This window comes from Sciurus vulgaris (genome assembly GCF_902686455.1).
Source record: "Sciurus vulgaris genome assembly, chromosome: 7".
Taxonomy (NCBI): Eukaryota; Metazoa; Chordata; class Mammalia; order Rodentia; family Sciuridae; genus Sciurus; species Sciurus vulgaris.
The window spans coordinates 118,020,886-118,048,362 of NC_136467.1; the positions used below are offsets into that span (position 1 = coordinate 118,020,886).

Genomic DNA, 27,477 nt, shown 5'->3' on the forward strand with positions numbered 1-27,477 from the left:
TGCTGTCCTAAGATCTTGTCTCATCTTGTGACCTTACACTTTTTCTTAGACAGTCTCATCAACACCCATACTTCAACTGCCATTCCAACACTGGATTTTATGTTTTTTTTGTTTGTTTGTTGTTTGTTTTTTTTGCTAGGTCACACTTTTTCTCTGAACCCTATACTCATTGATCCCATTGCCTACTTGACAGCCAACCCTAAACTCAGCATGCCCCAAACTGCATTCCTGTCCATCTTTCTTCAGATCTAGTCTCTGCCACTGTGTCCCCTCATCAGTCAGTGGCTCTCCAAGCCTATCACTGCCCAAGTCAGAGAATTAAAAGTCACCTTTCCTTTTTCTCATACCCCCATCCAATCCATTTGGGAATCCTATTCACTCTATCTTCAAAACATGTTATGAATCTGAACCATAATGTGGTTACCTGGTCCAGATCTGTCATCTGTTTCCCACTATTGAAATGGTCTCATTCTGGTTTCCCTGAATCCACCTTGCTCCCCTCTAAATCATCTTCTGTGCAGCCAGAATATTACTTTTTAAAAGAGCAGATCATCATTTCTCTTGTCTTATCAGAACTCTTCAGTACTTCTGACTTCCCTTCATTCTTGGGAAAGACCAGAATCCTTTATATGGCCTGTGTCTGCCTTGCTGACCTCTTTCTGTTTTCAAGCACATTTTACATTCATCTCACCTTTGACCTTTTGCTCAATGACACTAACTTTCTGGTTCCTTAAATGTTTCATGTTCTTTTTCACCCAGGCCTTAGCTCAGGCAGTTGCTTAATTGGAATCACATGCAGGGTTACACACACACACACACACACACACACACACACCCCCTCAGTGTTCCACACATTCTCCAAATCTCAGTCCAAAATGTTCTTCATTAAAGAAGCTATTTCTGATCCATGACCCCCACTAAATAGTGACTATGTTGCACATTTTTGTTTTTTCTGAGTACTTATCTGCAGAGTACTTATCTCTGTTTATAATCATGTACTTGTGTTATCGTCTGATTGATATCTGTCTTCCACCACAAGGAAATGCCTTTAAGGGCAAGAACCGTATCTGCTTAAAATGAATGTACACAGTACCTTTATTTGTGATATTTTGCAGCACACAATCAGAGAATGTGCAGTGAATATTGATAGCGTAAACCTTATGTATAAGCTACATCTAAACCCCAAAGACACTTGAGAGGTATTTGACTAGCTTATAAGCATGTAACTATACAATTTAAGATGTTGAGCTATTGAAACTCCTCCAAGCATGTTAATGCTACTTTTCTTAAGCAATCGGTGGCCTAGTTTGTTTTTTATCCATATTGAATGGAAAATGGTTCCTGGCAAGGAACAGCCACAGCCCTTGTTCTTGAGGAGCTCCCAGATCCCTCTGTGCTCACTGTTCCTATGGTTCCTTTCAGGCTGAAACAACTGGAGGAAGCTGGGCAGTTCTGGAATACACTCTCAGCCCTCGCACTTTCCATCCTTAGGACTTTGCTTTATGTTTGGACTTATTTGGAAATTGTTATCTGATAAGATTTCTTTCTGAAAATTAATATAAACACTGTGGAAAGCAGTATGGAGATTTCTCAAAAGACTAAGAAGGGAACCACCATATGATCCTGCTGTTCCACTTCTTGGTATTTATCTGAAAGAACTAAAATCAGCACACTGTGATGGTACAGTCCTATCAATGTTTATAACAGCACAGTTCACAGTAGTCAGTTTATGGAACCAGCCTCAGTGCCTATCAACAGATGAGAGGATAAAGAAAATGTGATATGTGTATTTTTTCAGCCATAAAGAATGAGATTGTGGTATTTGCTAGTAAATAGATGGAACGTGAGAGCATCATGCTAAGTGAAATAAGCCAGAATCAGAAAGTCACAAAGGTCATATGTTTTCTCTCATTCATGGAAGCTTGAGAGAAATAAGAGGAAATAAGAGGGGAGATATCATGAAATAAAAAGTAGAACAGTGGAGTAGGAGAAGGGGCTCCAGGGGAGGAGAGGAAGAGTGGGAAGGGAAAGCACCTGCGGAATGAAATGGACCAAATTATTCTGCATTCAAGTAGAAATAAATCATCATGAATTCTACTTATATGGTAACTAAAATGCACCAATTAAAAAACAAGAAATAGGTAGAAGGAAGACCAGTACAGAAAGGGGATTAGAGGGATGGAGGGGAAGGAAAGGGGAAGTACCACAGATCAAGAATGAGCAAACTACATTACATGCATTTATGATTATGTCAAAATGAATTCTGCCATTCTGTGTAATTATAAAGCATAAAGCATAAAAAAGTAATTCCTTATAAAGTAATAATTCCTTATAAAATTAAACAATTTAAAACTAAAAATAGCACATGGTGTTATAAACCCCACACAGAATTTATTTCAAAAGGGCACATTTGTACTTAATAAAACTTCACTGATGTTCAACCTTCTGTGTAAGTTTAAGATACTTAAAAGGAGAGTCTGAAGTCCTCATCTTTCCATCAAATAAATCTCACTTTGAAATAAAATGAATTCATATCTCCATTCACTCTTTGCAGTAAACACTGATTATACTGTTGTACCAGTGGACATTGCATTGAGAACTCGGATTCTCTCCAGCTTAATGGTTCCACAGGAGCCTGGCAGTGCAGGAACAAGGAGTTGGCACGCAAATATGCTTCTTGATGGTGTCCACTGCTGTGACACCTGCACAGAGATTGTGGGGGGCAGTGTTTGGGGAAGATCAGGGGATCAGGGAGGAGAGACTTTATAGAGGAAGTATCATAAAAAATCCCATCAATGCTTTCATGCTTTTAAAACATTTAAAGGTGACTGTAGGAGAAGTCGTTTCCACTATATTTAACTTGCAGTTCAAAATTTTTTATTGGCTAGTCTAATAAAAGTTTAATTGGATTCAGTTTCTCAATATGTTTGCACTGGTTTAGAAGCACGAAACAACTTTCAAGTACAGATATATAGAGACTCTCTCAAACCTAAAATTTGGTAACTTGTTCCAAAAAGTGTGAGACACAATAATTAAAATTGAGATCATCTCATATAATTTGAGACATATCATCAGTCTTGTTATGTGATCCTCAGACTATTTCAGAAATGAAATGAAACAAATAAATATCCCACAATATTTGAATTAATACAGTCCTAGTGTTAATTAGATACCAAACCAGTTTTTTATGAAGAGTCTCTCATAAGTATGTGATTCTGGATCAATAGTGCTATATCCTTTTTATATTCACTTTATTGCCACTGGCCTCCAGAGTGGTTTTAATTGTCAAATCACTATTAAAAACATATTTCAAAAACCATGACATATGCTGCAAAAATTCTATGATATGACAAGCCATCCAGATTATTATGTAGACAGTAGGAGTAGATTTCAAGAAACTGTGCACCTAAAGAATGAGAGTGTGTGTATGTCAAACCCAGGCAGGAGTCTAAATGATCTCTCGCAAGTTGTTGAAAACATCGCTAAACTCTATACTATACAGATTGCTCATTAGAAAATGAAAAAAAAAATCAAGAAAGTTGGTGACTAATTTCTTGTCCTGTGGATGAAATTTTTCTGATAATATTAACCATCTCTCACTATCCAGAACACTTCCTATGACCTGCAAAGGCCCCGATGGCCTGACCCTGGCAAGCACTGGGGATTCATTCCTGCCCAGTTTCTCCCACTCACCCTGGTCTCCTGACCATCTCTCCTTTAAAACACTTCTTCCTCACCTCATTGCTCAAATGTCTCCTATCAGACTCTCCTGGGCCGTCTTATCTAAAACACACCTTCCTCTGTCACTCTTCATTCCTTCTGCTGTGTCATTTTCTTTTACAGTAGCAACATTGTGTTTAATGTTTAACTGCACATTGTCAATCTCCTCTTCCAACTTTATGAGTGAGCTTCATGAGGACTGGAACTTTATCTGAATTGTCCATGTTATGTTCCTGGAATCTGAAACAGTACTTGACATAGGGTAGGCCCTTGGTAAATATTTATTGGATAAATTAATAGATCCACTCTCAGGCCCCGAGTCCCTCTTTGGCTTCTTTCATAAACCATTCATTACAAAATCTCGTGGACCTCTACTCAGAGCTGCTCCAGGGCATTTGGTATGAACAAGGGTCCTCAGGACCAGTCTTCATTAACAGGTAACACTTCCTGGCATCTAGATTTAGTGTGCATTGATTGGGTATCAACTGTACACTAGGTCTTGTGGATTTCACCTCTTGAGTGCAAATGACTGGGGAATTTGCTGAAATACTTGGAATTTTGCCCACAATTCTTTTTTGAACTTTGTTTAGAGTCACTGAAATCAGGCAGAGTAAAATATATTTGAATGTGTTGTCAGTCAAGAGGCGTGAATGCTAATCTTGATTCACCTGTCTAGCTCTCTTAAAATGGTCACTCCCCCTCTGTAGGCCTCAATCTTCTAATTACACATGTACAAATTATATCATTTCTGTAAACCTCAGTTACTCAACTGTTGCAGCGCAGTAATAATGGTACCTAGCTCATGGTGCTGTCAGGAGGATTGTAGAGGTAATTCTTATTATATTCAGAACACAGTGCCTCCAGGCATTCCATCATTGTTAGCTATTATTATTTCCTATGATTCTTGATACAATTTTTATTGTTGCTGAGGAATCTGCTTCACCTCTAGATGTTTTTCCAAGCATCTCTACTGAAAACTAAGAGGATTTGTCTTCCACCCCCTCGCTGTCACCCTGTTTTAATGAGTGACACTCATGTATGCACACACACAGAGAAAATACTGGAAGAAAAAAAATACATGAAAATATTACTGGGATTACAGATGATTTTTTTCCTTAGTTCTTTTGCCTGACTATATTTCCTAAAATTTCCACAGAAAATTAAAGGCTATCTTTAAAATAATTAATGTTACTTGATCATTTTGCACTTCCAAGTGACAAAATTAAATTGTTTAACTTAATGAACAGCAGAAAAAATTTCTCCTTCTTTGTTAGTTCTTTTATACTAACTTTCATAGCTGAATTAAAAACAAATGTTCTCTCTTGGCATATAGCAAATTATTGCACAACATACATAGTTGGTTCTAAGATCTAAATTACAGCTGCTTCTGCAATTTTAACTTTAAATTATTTTCATAGCTAATATTTGTATTATTTGTACAGGTTTGGGCTGTAATATTTTTAATCAATTATTTCAGATAGGTGCTTTTCTTATACCATTGATATAAGACTGTAGAGCTAAAAAGCTAAACAAAACAAATACTATAAATTACCAGAATGGAATGTTCATAAAATGCTTCCAAATTGGAACTGTTTGCTTTGCATCTTACTGTCTGCTTCCTTAGCTGTAAGAATTCCACACACACCCCTGAATAAGAAAATTCTGTTGAAAGTTTTAAGATATTTGGAAATTCAAAAATCAAGTAGCAGCCTAAATCATAAAGATAAGTGATGCATAAATTTTATATTCCTATGTAAAAATGACAATTTTTAAAAACTTTGTAACTACATGCATGTGTATGTATATGATTTAAAAATGCATGTACTCACTGTAGAAGTTCTAAAACCTACAGACAGATATAAAGAAGAAATCATGTACCTGCTCATGCCCATATCTGAACAAACGAGAAACATGCCACAGGTAAAATGCAGACCCTTGGTGCTTAAGTGATGTTGGTGGAGATTTTTCCCCAGATGACTTTGCAAAGGACTTGCACATGTTAGGTCCAATATCCAGATGTGGAATACAAAACTCTGTTCTCTCTTCCACCCTATTCTTCAGGATCCCTGCCAGCTGGAATTCTCTGCATCTTTCTGTAGAAGTTCAGCATGAATATTTTATTTAAATACCTTAATGCTTCTTTCAGGTACTTCCCAGTTGTTTTTATTTTGAACTCTCTGTTCTTTCTTTCAAATGCTGAACCTATCAACCAAACCTTCTGTTTTCCATTTTCTGAATTTAGCATTTCAACATCTGTATAATAGTTGTACTAAAAATACACAAACATGTTATAAAATTGTGAGCGGACATTGCAAAATCTTATAAATGGGCAAACAAATTGACTTGAGGTTTGTTGTTACTGAAAAAGATAATTGTTCACTTGATCTTTTGTCTGGGTTTGGGGTTTTTTGTTTGTTTGTTTGTTTTTGGGGGGGTGCTAACTTTTTGTATGAATTAGAAGCCTAACCTTGGATATATCTTTTAATTTATCTTATTTGCTTACAAATCTGTGGGCTAAGGAGAATTCAGAGGGAATAATTTGTGTTAGCGTCATCCCCTGAGGGCTTCTGTGAGGATTGAGATTTCTCCTCCTATTGATTCCTTGGGCTTTTGCCCCTGAAAACTGAAGACTCGGCTTTATCACAGGGTTTTAATCATCATTCCCTGAGTGTTAAGAACTTTTTAGTTAAAGAAGCAGAAGAAGCATGAAACCTCGTGCCTGCACAGAAGTTGCTAAGTGAGGATGCATGGTCTCTGCTTTTGGGAAAAAAAAGTTTTTTTTGTTTTTTTTTTTAGTTTAGACAAATAAAATACACAAAATGGGCAATAAAGATCAGGAGTATAAAGGACTTTTTTAAAAAGAAAGATAATTAATTACCCAAATAACTGTCCATATTGATCTAGTCTTTTTTTTTAAAGTGAAAATAAGTGATCTGCTTCAACAGTTGTCCACGAACAATGTCAAGCAAACCTAAGCACTACCAGAGCTTCCTAGCTGAGCCTAGAATTAGACACTTTGCTTTCATTTTTCAACTTTTCTGTGCAATGTGGATACCCATCTCCCTGACCTTCAGGAAAAAAAAAAAATCTGAGAGCCTGTGGGGGGGCATGAAAGTTTTTATAAAAATTATTATTTTTTAAAAGAAATTCCAGTGTAGGACTTGTGCCCTGGGAATCTTCAGGATTCCTGCCATTTGGAAGTCTATGCCTCTCTCTGTAGGAGTTTGGCGTAATTAATGCCTTAATACTGATGAAAATTAATAGCTGGGGGAAATCCAAGATGGCGGACTAGAGGGAGGCTGCATTCCTTGTTGCTCCGTAACTCAGGTTTGAAGTAGAGGATATCTGTTTCTCTGTGAGGCAGTTTTTGCTGCTCATCGATCCCCTGCTGTTTACCCCATTTGTCCACTGCGATCACCTGCAGTCTGCCAGCATATAGACGACTTTTTGAGTGCAGATTGCTCACTGAGTGCTGCCTCTCATTCACCATTTCCCTGTTTGCCTGCCTCTTGCCTGCCCATTGCCTGCCTTTCACCTACCCATCTTCCACCACCCGAGGTCCACCTGCCAATCATCCAACTGTAGCCTGCAGACCACCAGCAGATCACCAGCTACCTGCTGTTGCCTAGAACTCCACTGTCACAGTACCTGCAGGTTAGGTTACACATGGCTGCCACCATTTTAGGACAACAGCCAGGACCTGCAGGACTCCCAGCCGACTGACCACACCCCACCTCCAGGACCTGCTTCTCAACTGACCATACCCCACATGGACTTGGCACCCACGCCCCATGCTGCTGCTCCCCAATTGCCAACTCATTTGGAAGCCAGTGCAGCCATCTTGGAATATCCTGGAAGTGATAGCTGCCATCTTTAGGTGGAGCCAGTCCCATCCTGAGACACATGCTGGAGACTGGAAGCTCATTGTCAGATACCTCTCATGCAATGGGCTACTGAAGACTGGGCGGTTTGAAAAGTATATGACTGTTGTAGTATAGATATTTTTTTCTCCTTATTGAAAATTTTTAAGTTTTTATTTCTTTATTTTTCTCACTCTCTCTTTATTCCTTTTCTTTACCTGTGTCCTCAGAGTCTCTTTCTCCCTTTTCTCATACTAACAAACTTTTTTTGATTCTGCTTTCACTCTTCCTATGATCTACTACTTATGTATACTCTTTTCTTATCCCATTAACAGTTATATCCTATACCCCTCACAATCCTCTTTGTCCACCATTAGAAACTGTAGACCTCATTGCAAATTTATTTGTTATACTGTAGATAATAATTGAACTCATCTTCTCTGTTTATTATGACAATATTGTTAACATCTTCATAGGAGCTATTTGATTTAGGGCTGCATATTGTCTGTACTGGGTACTACTAATATTTATCTCCCCCTTAAAGATGAGGTTTTGGAAACCTACAGGGTCACTATAAGCCTACAGGGCAGAAAGAGCAGTACCCCAGATCTGCACTGCTAGAGGGGAAGATACATGAAGAACAGGAAAAAACAAGGGAAGAAAGTGTTCCAAACAAACCAAGATTCTATATTAACAGAATCCAATGACAGCATGGTAGAAGAAGTGTCAGAAAAGGAGTTCAGAATATACATAATTAAAATGATTTGTGAAGCAAAGAATGAATTAAGACAGCAAATGCAGGCAATGAATGATCACTCCAATAAACAGTGGTAAGAGCAATGCAGGAAACAAAAGATCATTTCAACAAAGAGATAGGGATTCTGAAAAAACACCAAACAGAAATCCTTGAAATTAAAAAAACCTATAAACCAAACAAAAAACTCAATGGAAATCATCACCAACAGACTAGATCACTTGGAAGACAGTACCTCAGACAATGAAAACAAAATATTTAATCTTGAAAATAAAGTTGACCGAACAGAGAAGATGGTAAGAAATTATGAATGGAACCTCCAAGAACTGTGGGATATTATGAAAAGACCAAATTTAAGAATTATTGGGATTGAGGAAGGCACACAGATACAAACCAAAGGAATGAACAAACTATTCAATGAAATAATATCAGAAAATTTCCCAAACCTCAAGAATAAAATGGAAAGTCAACTTCAAGAGGCTTATAGAACACCAAATGCACAAAATTACAACAGATCTACACCAAGGCACAATGTAATGAAAATGCATAACATCCAGAATAAAGATAGAATTTTAAAGGCTGTGAGAGAAAAGCATCAGATTACGTATAGAGGGAAACCAATACAGATCAGCAGATTTCTCAGCCCAGACTCTAAAAGCTAGAAGGGCCTGGAACAACATATTTCAAGCTCTGAAAGAACATGGTTGCCAACCAAGAATCCTATACCCAGCAAAACTAACATTCAGTTTTGAAGATGAAATAAAATCCTTCCACGATAAACAAAAATTAAAAGAATTTACAAATAGAAAGCCTGCACTACAGAATATTCTCAGCAAAATATTCCATGAGGAGGAAATGAAAAACAACAATGTAGGCCAGCAATGGGAGGAGCTACCCTAAAGGAAAAGCCAATCAAAGGAGAAACCAAGTCAACTTAAAAACCGAAAATAAGCCCAAATGACTGGGAATACAAATCATATCTCAATAATAACTCTGAACATTAATGGCCTAAAGTCATCAATCAAAAGGCATAGACTGGCAGATGGGATTAAAAAGAAAGACCCAACAATATGCTGCCTGCAAGAGACTCATCTCATAAAAAAAGACATCCACAGACTAAAGGTGAAAGGATGGGAAAAAACATACCACACACACGAACTCAGTAAAAAAGCAGGGGTTTCCATCCTTATATCAGATAAAGTGGACTTCAAGCCAAAGTTAGTCAGAAGGGATAAAGGATATTTCATACTGCTTAAGGGAACCATCAATCAGGAAGACATAATGATCATAAATATATATGCCCCAAACAATTGTGCATCCATGTAGGTCAAACAAATCCTTCTCAATTCCAAGAATCAAATAGACCACCACACAATAATTCTGGGTGACTTTAACACACTGCTGTCATGACTGGATAGATCTTCCAAACAAAAACTAAATGAAGAAACCATAGAACTCAATAACACAATCAATAACTTAGACTTAACAGACATATAGAGTATTCCATCCATAAATGAGCGAATACACTTTTTCTCAGCAGCACAGGGATCCTTCTCTAAAATAGACCATATGTCATGCCACAAAGCAGCCCTTAGTAAATACAAAAAATTAGAGATAGTACCTTGTATTCTATCAGATTATAATGGAATGAAATTAGAAATCAATGATAAAAAAACAAACTACTCCAACCCCTGGAGACTAAATAATATGCTGTTGAATGAAACATGGATAACAGAAAACATCAGGGAGGAAATAAAAAAATATTTAGAGGTAAATGAGAATGACCAGACAACATATCAAAATCTCTGGGACACTGTGAAAGCAGTACTAAGAGGAAAATTCATTGCATAGAGCGTATTCAAGAAAAGAATAAAAAGTCAACAATGAAATGACTTAACATTACAGCTCAAAGCCCTAGAAAAAGAAGAACAGATCAACACCCATAAGTAGCAGAAGCCAGGAAATAATTAAAATCAGAGCTGAAATCAATGAAATTGAAACAAAAGAAACAATTCAAAAAATCGACAAAACAAAAAGTTGAGTCTTTGAAAAAGTAAACAAAATAGATAAACCCTTAGCCACACTAACAAAGAGGAGGAGAGAGGAAACTCAAATTACCAGAATTCTTGATGAAAAAGGAAAGATCATGATAGACACCATTGAAATACATAATATATTTAGAAGCTACTTTGAAAATCTATACTCCAAAAAAATAGAAAATCCTGAAGACATCGACAAACTTCTAGAGACATATGCTCCTCCCAAACTGAACCAGGAGGACACAAACAATTTAAACAGATCAATACCAAATAATGAAATAGAAGAAGCCATTAAAATTCTAACATCCAAGAAAAGCCCAGGACCAGATGGATTCTCAGCCGAGTTCTACAAGACCTTCAAAGAAGAACTCATTCCAATACTTCTCAAAGTATTCCAGGAAATGGAAAAGAAGGGAACCCTACCAAATTCATCCTATGAAGCTAGTATCACTCTGATACCAAAACCAGACAAAGACGCATCAAGGAAAGAAGACTTTAGACCAATGTCTCTGATGAACATAGATGCAAAATCCCTAACAAAATTCTGGCAAATTGCATACAAAAACATATTAAAAAGATAGTGCACCACACTCAAGTGGGGTTCATCCTGGGAATGCAAGGTTGGTTCAACAAATGGAAATCAATAAATGTAATTCATCACATCAATAGACTTATGATTATTTCAATAGATGCTGAGAAAGCATTTGACAAAATACAACACCCTCTTATGCTCAAAACACTAGAAAAAATAGGGATAGTAAGAACATACCTCAACATTATAAAGGCTATTTACATTAAGCCCATGGCCAACATCATTCTTAATGGAGAAAAACTGAAAGCATTTCCTCTAAAAACTGGAACAAGGCAGGGATGCCCTCTTTCACCACTTCTATTCAACACTGTGCTTGAAACTCTAGCCAGAGCAGTTAGACCAAATAAATTAAAGGGATACGAGTAGGAAAAGAAGAACTCAAGCTATCACTATTTGTCATTGACATGATTCTATATTTAGAAGATCCAAAAAACTCCACCAGAAAACTTCTAGCACTAATAAATGAATTCAGCAAAATAGCAGGATATAAAATCAATACACATAAATCTAATGCCTTTCTATTCACAAGGAATGAATCCTCTGGGAAAAAAATTAGGAAAACAATTCCATAATAGTCTCAAAAAAAAAAAAAAAACTTGGGAATTAATCTAACAAAAGAGGTGAAAGACCTCTACAATGAAAACTATAGAACACTGAAGAAACATATTAAAGAAAACCTTAGAAGATTAAAAGATCTCCCATGTTCTTAGATAGGCAGAATTAATAATATCAAAATGGCCATACTATCAAAGGTGCTATACAGATTTAATGCAATTCCAATTAAAATCCCAATGACATTCCTCATAGAAAAAGAGAAAGCAATCATGAAATTCATCTGGAAGAACAAAAGACCCAGAATAGCTAAAGCAGTTCTGGGCAGGAAATATGATACAGGAGGTATCACAATACCAGACCTTAAACTCTACTATAGAGCAATAGTAACAAAAACGGCTTGGTGTTGGCACCAAAATAGACAGGTAGACCAGTGGTACAGGATAGAAGACACAGAGAAATACCCACATAAGTACAGTTATCTCAGACTAGACAAAGGAGCCAAAAACATACAATGAAGAAAAGATAACCTCTTCAACAAATGGTGCTGGCAAAAGTGGAAATCCATATGCAGTAAAATGAATCTAAACCCCTATCTCTCACCCTGCACAAAACTCAACTCAAAGTGGATCAAGGACCTAGGAATTAAACCAGAGACCCTTCACCAAATAGAGGAAAAAGTAAGTTCAAATCTTCATCATGTTGTCTTAGGACCAGACTTCCTTAACAAGACACCCAAGGTGCAAGAAATAAAAGCAAAAATCAATAAATGGGATGGATTCACACTAAAAAGCTTTTTCTTGGCAAAGGAAACAATCAATAATGTGAAAAGAGAGCCTACAGAGTGGGAGAAAAATCTTTTCCACACATACTTCAGACAGCACTCATCTCCAAAATTTATAAAGAACTTAAAAAATTTACATCAAAAATACAAAGAACCCAATCAATAAATGGCTAAGGAACTGGGCAGACACTTCACAGAAGAAGATATACAGGTGATCAACAAATATATGAAAAAGTGCTCATCATCTCTAGTAATTAGAGAAATGCAAATTAAAATCACCCTAAAATTTCATCTCACCTCAATTAGAATGACTATTATCAAGAACACGAGCAATAATATGTGTAGGCGTGGATGTGGATAAAAAGTCACACTCATACATTGCTAGTGGAGTTGCAAATTGGTGCAGCCATTCTAGAAAGCAGTATGGAGATTCCTCAGAAAAATTGTAATGAACTCACCATTTGACCCAGCTATTCCAAAGGACTTATACCCAAAGGACTTAAAATCGGCATATTACAGTGACACGGGCACATCAATGTTTATAGCAGCTCAATTCACAATAGCTACATTATGGAACCAACCTAGATGCCCTTCAGTAGATGAATGGATAAAGAAACTGTGTCATATGTACACAATGAAATATTACTTAGCCATAAAAAAGAATAAAATTATGGCATTTGTTGGTAAATGGATGGAGTTAGAGAATATCATGCTAAGTGAAATAAGTTAAGCCCAAAAAATCAAAGACCAAATGTTTTCTCTGTTAAGTGTATGATGATACATAATGAAGCGGGGGTGGTAGGTGGATGGGAAGAGAAGAATGATGGAACTTTGAATGGTATAGAGGAAAATGGGATGGGAGTGGTGGGGGAAGGAAAGATAGTAGACTGAGACAGACATCATTACCCTATGTACATGTATGATTGCATGAATGGTGTGAATCTACATTGTGTACAACCATGGAAACGAAAAGTTGTACCCCATTTGTGTACAATGCATCAAAATGCAGTCTGTAAAATTAAAAATAAAAATAAATAGCAGCTTTGCTGATAAAGTTAACAATGTCTCAAAAGTGGAACAATTTATGTCCCTTTTTGGGCTGTGAGTTGATACTATGTTTCAATCCAGCTAAACATTGAGATTTATTCCACTTCCTTTTAAATCTTATACCTATTAAAAAGGGCAGTTGGGCAGACCTTTCTAGTCAGCTGCAGCATGACAGACAACTGTCTCCAAATAACACGTAAATCTGAGTTTTCAGTGTACGCGTCCCACACAAGGCACACCAAAATAAAATGTAAGGCATCTCCTATTTGCTGCAAGCTAACCCTCGCCCAAGCATTCTGAGCCCTTCTCAGAAGGGATTCTCAAGCTCTCTTAAGCGCTAGCCTTTGTGTCCTATAGGCAAGAGGCAAACATCTCCCGAGACAATGCAGACAGGCTCTCAGCCTGCCTACTCTGGCCTAGCATAGCCAGTCCTCATGTGCACAACCCGAAGCTGAGAAGCAAAGCTCAGTGATTGGAGACTGGCTATTGTTCCACACTACTCCTCAAGACACCCTTCCAGCCCAGGGTCCCTACTGGTTTCCTCTGTGCTTGTTATTAACTGCTGCAGACTTAGGATTTTTATCACATCCTCAAAATTTTGTCATCAGGCTGCTACTGCCTGGTGTCTCCACAGTGTACTGGGGAAATCAGACTTCCCCTTCTTTTCATGAGCCCTCGCCTCCTGTGAATACTTCTCAGCTGCTTTCCTCATCAGTGTGCTTCACAGCCAACCAGCATGCACTGGGCAGAGTCCAGGGCTGTGTGCTCACTTTTCTATCTAACGGGAAATCTCCAATTGGAATTTGTAGGCACACATTTCCTCTTCTTTCTCACTTTCTTGTATGTAACCTAATAGTCAACATTGCCTGTAAGTTTGCAGGAAGAAAACAAATATCAAGAAACAAAGAAGTTGCTAATTATTAAAAATGCAAATGAAAGTGAAATGAAATTTTTTTTGCAAAACTTTTCGGTAAAAATGAAAGATAATGACACACTGTGTTAAATAGGGTATGGATGAGCTCTTGTATGGACGGTAGAGTGGACAGGACCAGTAGTGGGGGGATGCCAGAGAAGCCTGTTCCCAAGGCCTGCAGATGATCCCACAGAAGATTTTTATTCTATTCCTCCTTGCTGGGCAGTCCTGAAAAGCATGTGTACAAACTCTTAACGAGTATGCTTTTAGGCCCAGCAATTGTACATCTAGAAATCTGTCTTTAAAGAAACATAGACAGAGACGTATATACAAAGATATTTATCTCACCATTTGTAGTAGGGAATTGGGTTATGGTACATTCATTTTATGGAATCTAATACAACAAGTATCTGTCAATGAAGACACACACACAGAAAGATTACTTGTTTGTAAGCACATATACATATATATGGTATACACATGTGTTTTTATTATAAAAATGAGATCATACTATAATATTGTTTTATAAAATTAACAATATAGCTCAGATACCATATATATATATATATATTCACACAACATATATTTATTCATATGTATGGGATGGATAGATAGATAGATAGATAGATGGTTTTCTTCACTGTTTTATCAGCTTTTCATTGCTGTGACCAAAAGACCTGACTGGAACAATTTAGAGGAGGAAAAGTTTATTTTGGCTTATGGTTTCAGAAGTTGAGCCAGTCCATGGTCAGCTGATTCCTTTGCTCTGGGCCCCAGGTGAGGCAGAACATCATGGCGGAAGGCATGGCAGAAGAAAGCAGCTCAGGCCATGGCCTGAAACCTGGGACAAAATACAAACCCCAAAAGCATGCCCCCAGTGATCTGCCTCTTCCAGCCGCACCCTACCTGCCTACACTTATACCCATATTAGTACAGTAATCCACTGATTAGGTTATAGTGCTCATAATTTAATCATTTCACCTCTGAACATTCTTAGATTGTCCCACATGTGAGCTTTGGGGGACAACTTATATCCAAACCATAACACTGTTCACTCACTATTGCTATGTTATATAAAAGTGGCCTTTTCTGGGATGTCTGGAGACAAGGAAAGGACTTATATCTTTCCCCCAGTGAGAAGGGATTGGCTCCTGAACCAAGACAGAGAACAGGGCCATAAAGGAAATATCCACCCACTGCCTCTGGCTCATTTTTGGTGTGTTAGAAGTATGTTAACCAGACAGTTTATGTAGAAGCAACCACCGCTGATAAAACTCAAGGGTTTATTCCAATAATGAAATTCCTCACAGTTTAAGCAATCATGGGACCTGTGAGGAATCTGCTAAAAACACAGAGATAGATCCCAATTTTTCTAATTAGCCACCCTTTGTGTCAAATGGCTGACTTCCCCAAAGTTCATTCCTTCATTCTTCATCATCATTCGTCATCAGCCAGAAAGCAAGAGTGGAAACATAGGCTGCTTGTCATTCTAGTCAGTATGAGTTGTTGCACAGAAACATGTTCTTGAGTAGCTTCTGTTGAACGTGTCACACAAGGGAAGCCCAGTGAGGCATATTGTGGTCATTCATTGCAAACCCTGTAAACAAAGGACACGGGTTACTTTTGGGGGACTCCCTGGGTGACCTTGTCCTGCCCTTGGCTTCCTTGCACCCCTCTCCAGGTAGCAGAACTTTCTTCCCTGAAAGATCTGGGTTTGAACCTCCAGAGCACATTGGAGGAAGGCAAAGGTGATACAATATTTGTTTCATAAAGGTTTGAGTTTGATATCTGTATCTTAGCATTCTCAGTGTTCATTTCTTGAGAAATACTTTATGACTTAAACTCACTTTCATGACTGTTCCTTGCAAATAATGTCTCAGTTTGTAATAACTTAGTGTGTAGGACTAGGTTAGCTGTCCATCCTCCACTAAAGTAGAGCAAATTATCTGCTCAGTCCCTAAGTACCCACAATCAGCCTTTTACAATGCAGAGGCTTCCTGTTGCAATTGCACAACCGCAGAAGTGTATCAATCGTATTTTCATTGCTTTAGCTATTTCTATTCCTGTGCGCTACTGCTCAGATCTGTATAAAGCAGAGGATTTTAAAGGTCTGATTTGAATCAGAAAATGCTCAGCCAACGACTTCTGCAAAAATGCGTCTAAAAAGGCTGATTCCTCAGGCCACAACATAGGCATTAAACAAAATGAGGGACTCAGTGCTTGGCAGGGTGGGGTTACAAAGGTGAATTGCTGAGAGTTTCTGGCTCCAGAGAGTGTCCATCTTATAAGGGAAACAAGTACATAAATACTTAGAATATAAGGTGTAAATTATACCTATCACAAGAGAAGTGCTGGGGTAATTTGGAAAGAATAGGAATGACTTTTAGAGAATCCAGACAAGATTTAGAAAAGCAAAGTTGGATAGGGAGACCATTTTAGCTAGAAGAATCAATATAAGCAGAGCTGCATGTCTGGTTTCCTTATTTTAAAGATACATAAACAGATCCAGAAAAGTGATGTGACTTGCAAAGATTTCTACCAAGTTGGGTGCTTGCCTGAGAAAATCAGTCTTCGCAAATTCTGGCCCCCTAAGGACTCTAAACGGTTTTATAGCTCTCTGAATTATTAGCTTCAAAATCAATAGAAAATGTAGTGTATTATTAGTATGGAAACATTTAGATGCTGTAGTCAGTGCTTGAAGTACTTTTTATTCTTTCAGAAAAGAACAGTAGCATTGGCCTCACTTCAAGTTTATTACTAGTGAATGAGTTATTAACTAATAGTAGTTATTAAGGCCCTCCTGTGTGCCTGGATCTACACGCCCCAGCAGTTAGTACCCAGAAGTCAGCTCAAAACTAGAAGGCCTGCAAGCTTTCTAGCTTTCAGTTTATGGTGGCCAGGTTTAGCAAATAAAAATACAGGATATCCAGTTAAATTTGAATTTCATGGAAACCACAATTTTATTTCATCAGTTTTTGTCTGATGAAATATTTGCCACCCTATATCAGCTTTGTTTTGTATGACTTGAATTTTATTTTATTTGCATAATTTCATGAGTACCTTTGCCTTGAAAACAGTTAAGAAGCAGGCATGCAATCACGTACCTGTAATCCCAGCTGCTCAAGAGGCTGAAGCAGGCCACTTCCAAGCTCAAGGCCAGCCTGGGCAACATAGTGAGACTGCCTTAAAAAAAAAAAAAATAGTAAATATTTATGATCACACCTTTTTCTTTTTTTATTTGTTCTTTTTAAATATATATGACAATAGAGTGTATTTTGACTTACTATCCTTACAAGGAGTATAACTTCCCATTCTTTTGGTTGTATATGATGAATGCCTTTTTCTTTAAAGAGTACAATTAAACACCCTCAAAGATTCTTCACAATAAAAATTCAGAGAAAGTAAAGGTAAATGGACTTGGATGTATTTTATTCATATTTATATACCAAACACCTGGATCATGATAAGCAGTCAATGCTCTCTGAATAAATGTAAAATGAATGTAATAGCACATTCTTGATCTTGTATTCCTTGCCTTCTTAGAATCTCCTTTTATGCAATGGCAAATTTAAGCCCCAAATGTAGTTTTTTTGTTTTGTTTTGTTTTGTTTTTTCTAAAATATCTCAGTGGTAGAGAATTGAGAAACTTCTTACATCATTGTCCATTTTCATCAGTTAATTCACCCCACCTGAAGAGGAGAGTCCTATCTAATCGATCTGTTTTAAGAAAAAAATTGATGGATTATCTGCTAATGTGGTCCTCGTTCTCATCTCTTGGTGCCTTGGTATTCTTCCCATCTTCTAATAATGGCCGATAAACAGCAACAACCTTAACTTTTGTGGATTAAACATCCCAATGTTATTACTGGTTAATGTACCTCTCTCTCACTCTCATTTTATAAGAAATCAGATCTCTGAAATCATTCATGAGATATAATTCATTGCAGATGAAGTTTCTCCACTTCGGTACAGAGTGTTTTTGGTCCTGACACTACATTTTGAAGATATTAAACCCCAAACTAAAAGCATAGTCTACAGCTTGTATTAATTATCCGTGGGTAGTTTGTGGAAGCATTTGAGTTCTCAAGAAATAGTTATCTAATGTGATTAAAAAGGCCTGTCTTCATCTCAGGGATGTTTCTGTACTTTAATGATTATTTTATTCTCTAAAAGTTTAAGAGCTTTGAGTCCTAACAGGACAAATGAATCAATATTGAAGGCAGATAATAAAGTCAAGAAGGACGAGGTGTGAATGGCAATTCCATTTATTGGGTCGCAGTTGACACATTGGATTCTTTTGGCCTGGACAGCTCTTTCATCAGAAGTCCAAGTACTTGCTTCTAAATTAGAAAGTCTTGAGTGTGAAAACATGAACACACTGTTTCATTCTTCCAGTTCTTTAATGCTTTCTCAATGTTAATACCCTTTGCTCGTCGGGTTTTGTGAGCTCCAGGAAATTCTTTAAAAGAAGGAATGAGACCCTTCATCACATCCAAGAATATTTGCATTTCTCTCTGGCTTTCCCTAATAACTTTTCACGGGAAAATTTTGCATATACATGGAGCTGGATGTTTTTTAAGACTTCCTGAAACAAATGTTTGTTCTAATTACATTTTATATGGGTTACGCCACTTAAAGAAAGCCCACAGTGTGAAAATGTGCACTTGTGGAAATAATAAATTACACCAATGCCTGACACCTGGTTCCTGATAGCCTGCACAAGAACGGATGGATACACAAATGCAGGAGTAGCCCTGACCACTGTAGGCAGAACCATAAAATAAGTAGTTAGAGGATATCAACAGATCAGACCCATCTGGAAGCAGCTAAAGGAACAGCTTTGGGTTTTCACTGAGGACTTCATTTCAGGAACCCAACAGCAAGTAAGGTCAACACTCTCTCTCCCAGAGCACTATCCTTAAGGAAATTGACATGAATAGGTGTAAATTCAGGCTCGCAATTTTATCTGCTGAGTTTGTTAAATTTCCTTTGAATTGTAAGGATCTTATAATTTTTTTTTTTTTTTTTTTTTTTTTTACTTTCCGGTTATTGGTCCCCATGCAACAGTGATAATGGAAAAACTGAAAAGGATAGATCAGTGATTCCAACACTGTTATTATCTGCTTGTGACCCTTCAGAATTTTTGTTATTTAATTTTTTTTATTTTTACAGACTGCATTTTGATTCATTGTACACAAATGGGATACAACTTTTCATTTCTGTGCACAATGTAGATTCATACCATTCCTGTAATCATACATATACATAAGGTAACACTGTCTCTCTCATTCTACTATCTTTCCTTCCCCCACCTGCTCCCGGCCCATTTTCCTCTACAGCATCCAAAGTTCCCTCATTCTTCTCTTCCCCCACCCACCACCCCCCTTCTTTATGTATTGTCATCCACTTATCAGAGAAAACATTCAGCCTTTGGATTTGGGGCTTGGCCTATTTCACTTAGCATGATATTTTCCAACTTCATCCATTTACCTGCAAATACCATAATTTTATTCTTCTTTATTGCTGAGTAATATTCCATCATGTATATATACCACAGTTTCTTTATCCATTCATCAATTGAAGGGCATCTCAGTTGGTTCCACAATCTAGCTAGTGTGAATTGAGCTGCTATAAACATTGGTGTGACTGCATCACTGTAGCATGCTGATTTTAAGTCCTTTGGGTATAAACCGAGAACTGGGATAGTTGGGTCAAATGGTGGGTCCATTCCAAGTTTTCTGAGGAATCTCCATACTGCTTTCCAGAGTGGCTGCACCAATTTGCAACTCCACCAGCAACGTATGAGTGTGCCTCTTTCCCCACATCCACGCCAACACTTATCATTGCTTGTGTTCTTGATAATAGCCATTCTGATTAGAGTTAGATGAAATCTTAGGGTGGTTTTAATTTGCATTTCTCTAATTACTAGAGATGATGAGCACTTTTTATTCCTCAGAATTTTTAACGAGTACATATAAGTATATATTGTAGAAATGATGGACTCAGTTGATTTACTCTTTTTAAGCTGAGTTTTTTCACTTAGCTGTGACACTTTTCCATATCAACATATATGTGTATCTCCAACAGGGTTCTGTGGAGCCCACATGTAGACTTTGGGGGATTTGCAGAATCCCTCCACTCAAATGTCATGTATGAATTTTTGTAGATTGTATGTATATGTGTATTTTTCTCGAAAAATGCTTGGGACTTTTATTGGGTTTACTTTAAACTTTACTGACAGATCTATTGAGGAATTATAGTATCTTCCTATTCAGTAGCATGATAGGATTCCCAGTATGTTCTTCTTTGTTCCCTCTCTAGATTTGTATTTTTCTTTATATAGATCTTGTATCATTATTTTAACAGTTTAATGGTAATTAATGTATTTGTTTTAAATATCCCTTATTTTATTGCATCTTAGGATCTTACTTTACCTTATAAAATCATCTTCAATTTAATATAGAACTCAGTGATAATGGGTGATTCCATTTATATCAATTTGCTTTAGATTCAATACTACAGGAACATGTTTCTGAACAGCTATATACCATTTTCCTTATGACAGAATAAAATAATTTGTTATGAAATGGAAACACACCCACAGGATTGGCTTTGTAAATTTACATAACAAAATCATTTTAAACCATCCTTTAAAACTTTAACAATTTACACACGTATAGATAGCATTTTTGTGTAGCAAGCCAAGAATATTATTTAACAATTTTGCTAAAAAAAATCAGTGGAGAAATACTTATTGCTAAATTTTAATGTCAACTGTAAATTTAATTTCATATAAGACAGAAAGAAAAAGAGTTCCGAAATATAGAACAAAGGATACATAAAGTTTTCACTACTCCTTCAAGTTAATGAACTGTGAGGAATGTCTGCGAACTCAGAAATGTTACCATGAAGCTCTACAGCTTTGCTAGAGTCACCCCAATTTTTTTTAATTCCCCAATAACCTTTCCTACAGGTACACCCTGGTGTATCCACTGAAGTCCTTCCTCTCCTTGTCCCTCCTTCCTGTCCTGCTCTCCTCCTCCCCTGTCTCCCGAGACTTGACCCCTGCCCTGCTTCCAGAGCTCTGGCCGGAGGAGCTCTCTGGGGCTTCCCCTCTTTCCCAGTTTCTCCTCCTGTGCTTTCTTTCTCCAGGCCTCTCCCTCTCTCCTGCATCCTCTTCCTGGCTCTTTGTGCAATTTGGCTTCTCTTTCGCAGACTTTCCCACCTCCACCAGAACGAGTGGAGGCCTTTCCCACCTTGTTTCCGCTGCCTGTCCTTGCTCCCTTCCCAGAGGTGACTTGTTGTGCACATTTTCCAGCCACTAGCTCTCCTAATTCGTTTCTCTGCCCCAACCCTACCCCACCACCATTCTCTTTCCAATAAGTCAACTTCTCATTTATTATGGATTTATGCAGACATGTGTATTCATGTTTACATAGTGTTTGCCCATGTAAACAAAGGCTTCAAAAGATACTTTTAGGATTTGAAGAGGGAGTTATTAATATCTGTTGATTGATTAATTTATATTATTTTTCTCTTTTTTTTAAGCCTTAGGTATTGTCTTTATTTGCTTGGACACTGTATATAACTATTATGATTTTTTATAATTTCCTCTTGCTGCAAAAGTGAAGAAATAATCTTTATATAGGAATTCATTCATTCATTACATTTAATCTGCAGAGTAGCTCTAAGTGAGGGTAAATGAGCTCACCCTTGGGCTTCAGAGAAAGCAGGGCCTGGGGTAAGGTGCTCAGCTGGGGACTGCTTGAATCTGAGGCTGCATGAAGCTGAGCCAGGGCAGGCTGGGCAGAGGCAGACAAATAGAGATAGCAGGTAGCCTCTGGAGGGTCAGAGCATAGGCACAGCCTTCCGTGGTAGGGTCCCTGCCTCCTCGATCACCAACAGCACTTTGAAGGGGCCTCTTATACTCTTTAGGTGAAACTGGTACTTCTGCCTGCTGAGTCCCTCTGAGATGGGCACTTGTGGAGACCTGGAGGACCAGGATGGTATCTGCAGCAGAGCCCCTGCCAGTGTCCTCATGAATCCCAAGCTAGATGCTCAGCTGCACCCACCTTGAGCTGGTTTAGCTCTTTCTCCCATTGCTGCGGCTCCTCAGTCAGTTTTGCCCGCAGTTCCTCAGTTGTACAGCCAGACCCCACCTTGCTTCTACTGGATGCCGTTTTGGTGTGGTTTGGTTTGGTTTTCCATCAGCCCAGTGCCTTCTAGCCCAGTGTAACACAGATCTACTGCTTCCGGCAGACAGGGCGTCAGCACGCCAGCCTTGGCCTCCTGCAAGAAGTAATAGCAACTTGGTGGTGAGAAGTCCCAGGCTTTTCATGTTAGTCAGTTTTCATTGCAGTGCCCCAAATACTGACAAGAACAACATAGAGGAGGAAAAGTGCATTTTGGCTCATGATTTCAGAGACCCGGTCCATGGTCCATTGACTCCATTGCTCTGGGCCCAAGATAAGGCAGAACATCATGGGGAAGGGTGTGGCGAGGAGCAGTGCTCCATTCATGTCGCCCAGGAGGCAGAGAAGGAGAGGGACGGGCTGCAGGGGAGAACCCTTCCAGGGCACACCCTCAGTGACCCCTCCTCCAGCCACATTCCACCTGCCTACAGTTGCCTCCCAGTTATGAAGAGGCTTCAGCTCTTACAATCGAATCCTTTCTCCTCTGAATATTCCCGCATTAGCACAGGAGCTTGGAAGTGGGGAACACCTCAGTCTGAACCGCAGCACTTCTTCCTGCCGGCTCAGGGTGTTGGGCAGCCGTGCCTGTGGCCCAGCCTCCACCATCCCACCACTTTCTGCTCTCCTCGGACAGGCCAGCTATTTTCATCTTATTTACATTTGTTCTAAGCCTCTGAACCTTTCTGTGCCTACTGAAGTTAAAATGTTAGATCATATAAGATGCATACGCCTCTAAGTAAATCTCATATATAAAGGCTGGATTGACAGAAGTGAAATTAATTTTTATGACTTTCAAAAACCTTCATCCCTGCATTTATAAAGAACTTATAAAATATGTCTTTAAGGTTGTCTTAGTTTATTTAAAATTATTTCAAGATAGTTTTTTTTTAATTCCATAAATGGAATTATGTGACCATGAATGCGTATTCCTATAAATAGGTCATGTCTTCATCATTCAAGAGGCAAACCAACCAGATTTTCATTTTGATTTTTCACATTTGGACTTTCAAATCACTAAAAGTATCAAGAAGTAATAATCTGTGCATTTGAGGTGCCATGGAACAGTGCTCTTGTGGAGGTGAAGGAAATACGCCATACTACAACAAATCCTGAGGAGAAACTCAGCATAGGAATTTCTCCTGCATCACCAAAACCATGAACTCTCTGGCCCCTTCTATTTCTTAAAAACAGTTCATTCCAGCCAAGTGACGGACGCCAAACTCAGTTCCTTGCACGTGAGGGCCCATGTCTTTCTCTTACTGGTTAGGGCAAGCCGAGCATACAATATATATATATATAATACTGTCACAAATCAGAGACTTCTGAAAGGAAAAACTCCAAGTAATCACCTTGAAGTCAGTGAAGAATGATTCTTTCAGCAGGATCTAAGAAAAAACAAACTGGAAACTATTGACCCCCAAAAATATTTGTGTCATTTCCTTTGGTCATGTCCTCTTGGCACAATCTCAGTTCTCAGTTTTTTGTGCCCTGTGGATTGTAGTTAATCATAATTGTGAATTTATTGTTGTTATCTGAATTTCCCTCTTGTACATTACATGTTGTTCCAACACTGTATATTGGAAAATGTCACATCCTGTAAGAGAATCCCATCTTCTTTGCCCCCTACCACTGGATCTCAGGAGCCCCTGTCATTACAGCTTACTGAAAACTCTTCTTTGAAATGGCAGACCCATCTCACTTCAATTAGAATGGCAATTATCAAGAATACAAGCAACAATAGGTGTGGTGAGGATGTGGGGGGAAAGGTACTCATACATTGCTGGTGGGACTGCAAATTGGTGCTGCCACTCCGGAAAGCAGTATGGAGATCCCTCAGAAAACTTAGAATGGACCCACCATTTGACCCAGCTATCCCACTCCTCCATTTATACCCAAAGGACTTAAAATCAGCATACTACAGTGACGCAGCCACATCGATGTGTATGGTAGCTCAGTTCACACTAGCTAGATTGTGGAACCAACCTAGATGCCCTTCAATAGGTGAATGGATAAAGAAACTGTGGTGTATATACACAATAGGAATACTACTCAGCAATAAAGAAAAATAAAATTATGGCATTTGCAAGTAAATGGATGGAATTGGAGAATATGCTAAGTGAGATAAGCCAATCTCAAAAAAACAAAGGCCGAATGTTTTCTCTGATAAGACAATGTCGATACATAACCTGGGGGTGGGGGGTGGATAAGAGAAGAATGGGGAAATGTTGGACTGTGTAGAGGGAAATGGAATGGGGGTCAGGGGAAGGAAAAATGGTGGAATGAGACAAGACTCAATACTTTTGGTACATGCATGATTACTCAAATGGTGTGACTCTACATCCTGTACAACCAGAGAAATGAAAAGTTGTGCTCCATTTGTGTATGATGAATCAAAATGCATTCTGACATGTATAACTAAATAGAACAGACAATAAAAAGAAAGAGAAAAAGAGAGATAGGAAGGAAGGAAGGGAGGAAAGGAGGGAGAGAGGAAGGAGGGAAGGGAAGGAGGGGTGGAGGGAGGGAGGGAGGAAAAGGGCAGACCCAAAGTTTATTCATTGGTCTCATCAACCTTGTTGTTTGTGTCTTTACTTATTATAAAAAAGAGTCTGCAAGAAAGCTTTGAATTGAAAATACAAATGTAGTATGCCAGGGATTGTGCCAAGTGGAAGACAGGTTTCTGAGTTGAGCGTCTTTGTGGTATGAAGGGAAAAAATGGAGATTCCTCATTCAGAAAGCCTGTTTTCAAATCTCCGCATTTCTGTTTCCTACCTTAGTAACAGTATGCAAGTTTCTTAACTTTTCGGAGTTTTCCATCCTCATTTATGAAAGAGGGATAATAGTTTATAGGTTTATGGTGCAGATGAATAATAAAATACATGTGAAAGTGCCAGCTTTTTAAAATGGATGTTCAATGAAAATAATAGTAAAATAATTGGGAGGAGGCAGTTATATCATAGGACCAGCTATGATAGTCCCTTTAGTTCTTTTTCCACTTAGATAAGAGAACACGGGTAAAGTTGCTAGCACAGTGCCCAGGACATAGGTGACCATCAGAGAGGTTAGTTCCTCTTTAACATTTCAATTTATTTCTTTGGTTCCCAGGGCTGAAAAGATGTGCATATCTTCTTATTTATACATCCCAATTGCCTTGTTGCTTCTTAAACATTAGTGTGCATGCAGATTATGGGGAAATGTCCTCAAGGGCAGGTTCTGATTCAACAGGTCTGGGATGGGGCCTGACAATCCACATTTCTAAAAGGCTCCCAAGGGGATGATGTTAATAGGTAGAGCTGGTTAGGAGGAATAGCTTCTAATATTCTATAACTATGGAAAACTATGGTTAACAATTAATTGACTATTTCAAAACGACTAGTAGAGAGGATTCTGTATGTTCCTAATATAAGGAAATGATAAATGTCTCAGATGGTAAATATGCCAGTTAGGTACCTTGATCTTATCACACACATTGTGTGTGTGTGTGTGTGTGTTGAAATGTCACACTGTACCCCATAAATGTGTACCATTTCTATGTGTCAAATAAAAATAGAAATATATTTTTAAAAATAATAAACATAAATGTCTCCCAGGTAAGGCCTCTGAGGTTGATCCACAGGTCACACAGAGACTAGCAAGGTATTAAGAGGCCAGGCAATACCCTCCCTTTGTTCCTTGTGTTATCTCACTTCATCAACCTTAGAGTTTAGAGATGATATTGTTTCACAAATTTTACAAAGTTTTGTCCCAGCACCGTTGGTGAGTTAAGGTCATCCAGCCCAATAGTTAAGCCACATTCCTGTCTCACAAGGATCAGTTATTTCCATTGTGTAACTACTCCCCCATTTTCATATTGACTTATATTCCTAGAAGTAAATCGTTATTGAACTTTCCTTTCATGTTCAGTTCTTTCCCAGATCTTTGCTCAGTAATATGTAACAACAGTTCATCAGCACTACCTAACCCTGTCAGAGACAGCCTATCCCTACAAAGCCGTGTTTAATGGCAAAATGGGTGGTACTCTTCAGGCAGATTTTAGCACTTTTTGGTGTAATTAATGTCAGTTAGGTTCTTAAATCAGACTCCTTCCTAAATCTTTGGAATGAACTTTTTCCCAAACCAGTGATGAGACAGATGAGCTAAACTCCATCAGCTCAGGGAGACGGGGCATTTCCGAGGTTCTATCACAGAGCAGCCCTGACTCACCAACTGGAATGTTTTCCATCCACTTGGCTCTTTCCAGTTCAATATCAGAGGACAAGGTCTTACTGCTTTGTGCTCCCTAGCCTTGTTTTGTTTTTGTTTTTGTTGTTTTGTTTTGTTTTAAGTGCTAGGGATTGAACTCAGGGCCTTGTGCTTGCAAGGCAAGCACTCTACCAACCAAGCTGTATCCCCAGCCCCTCTAGCCTTGTTTTTAATACATTCCTGGAATACTACTGTGCTTCTGGACTCTCCTGTCGTCTTTGTTCCCCGACGACAGCGTGCTCCCTCCCCCTGTGGGGGCACACTCCCATGGTTGTGCCAGCCACCATGTTCAGTTCAGGTTTGCTCTTCTTCCTGAGGCCCTGGTAGCTCCAAGATTTCCCACAACCAGCACCTTCTAGTAGCTCATGCTGACAAGAACATGTTCATAAAACTATTTTACCAAAGTTATTTGAAAATAATGAAAATATCTTAATCACATTCAATGTATAAATAAATGATGGATTTATTTTAATAAACATAATTACAAAAATACTGCAGAAGAGTGAGCTTAGCTCAGATCACTAGTCTTTTCTGCAGGGAGATGATAAATGTTCTTGAGCCAAAGGCAACCAGCCAAAAGCTTCCCCTCCTTCTTTCATTCCTTCCTTTGTTTCTTTTTGTCTCTTATCTTCTTTTTTTATATGTTAAAGAGTACTTGCAAAATCCCTGCAAAGGGATTCATTGCTAACCTATCCATATATATCATGAGTATTTTTTAACATCCGCAAGCATACCACCTCACCACCATTTAAAATAGCGCTTAACTATGTATATAACTATGC

The 27,477-nt window shown here is 38.3% G+C and overlaps 1 protein-coding gene across 4 annotated transcripts in view; it reads left to right on the forward strand.

Moving 5' to 3' along the window:
* KIF6 (kinesin family member 6) overlaps positions 1-27,477 on the forward strand; it is a 410,860-nt gene that overhangs the window by 182,546 nt on the left and 200,837 nt on the right. The gene's annotated exons all lie outside the window — the stretch shown is intronic.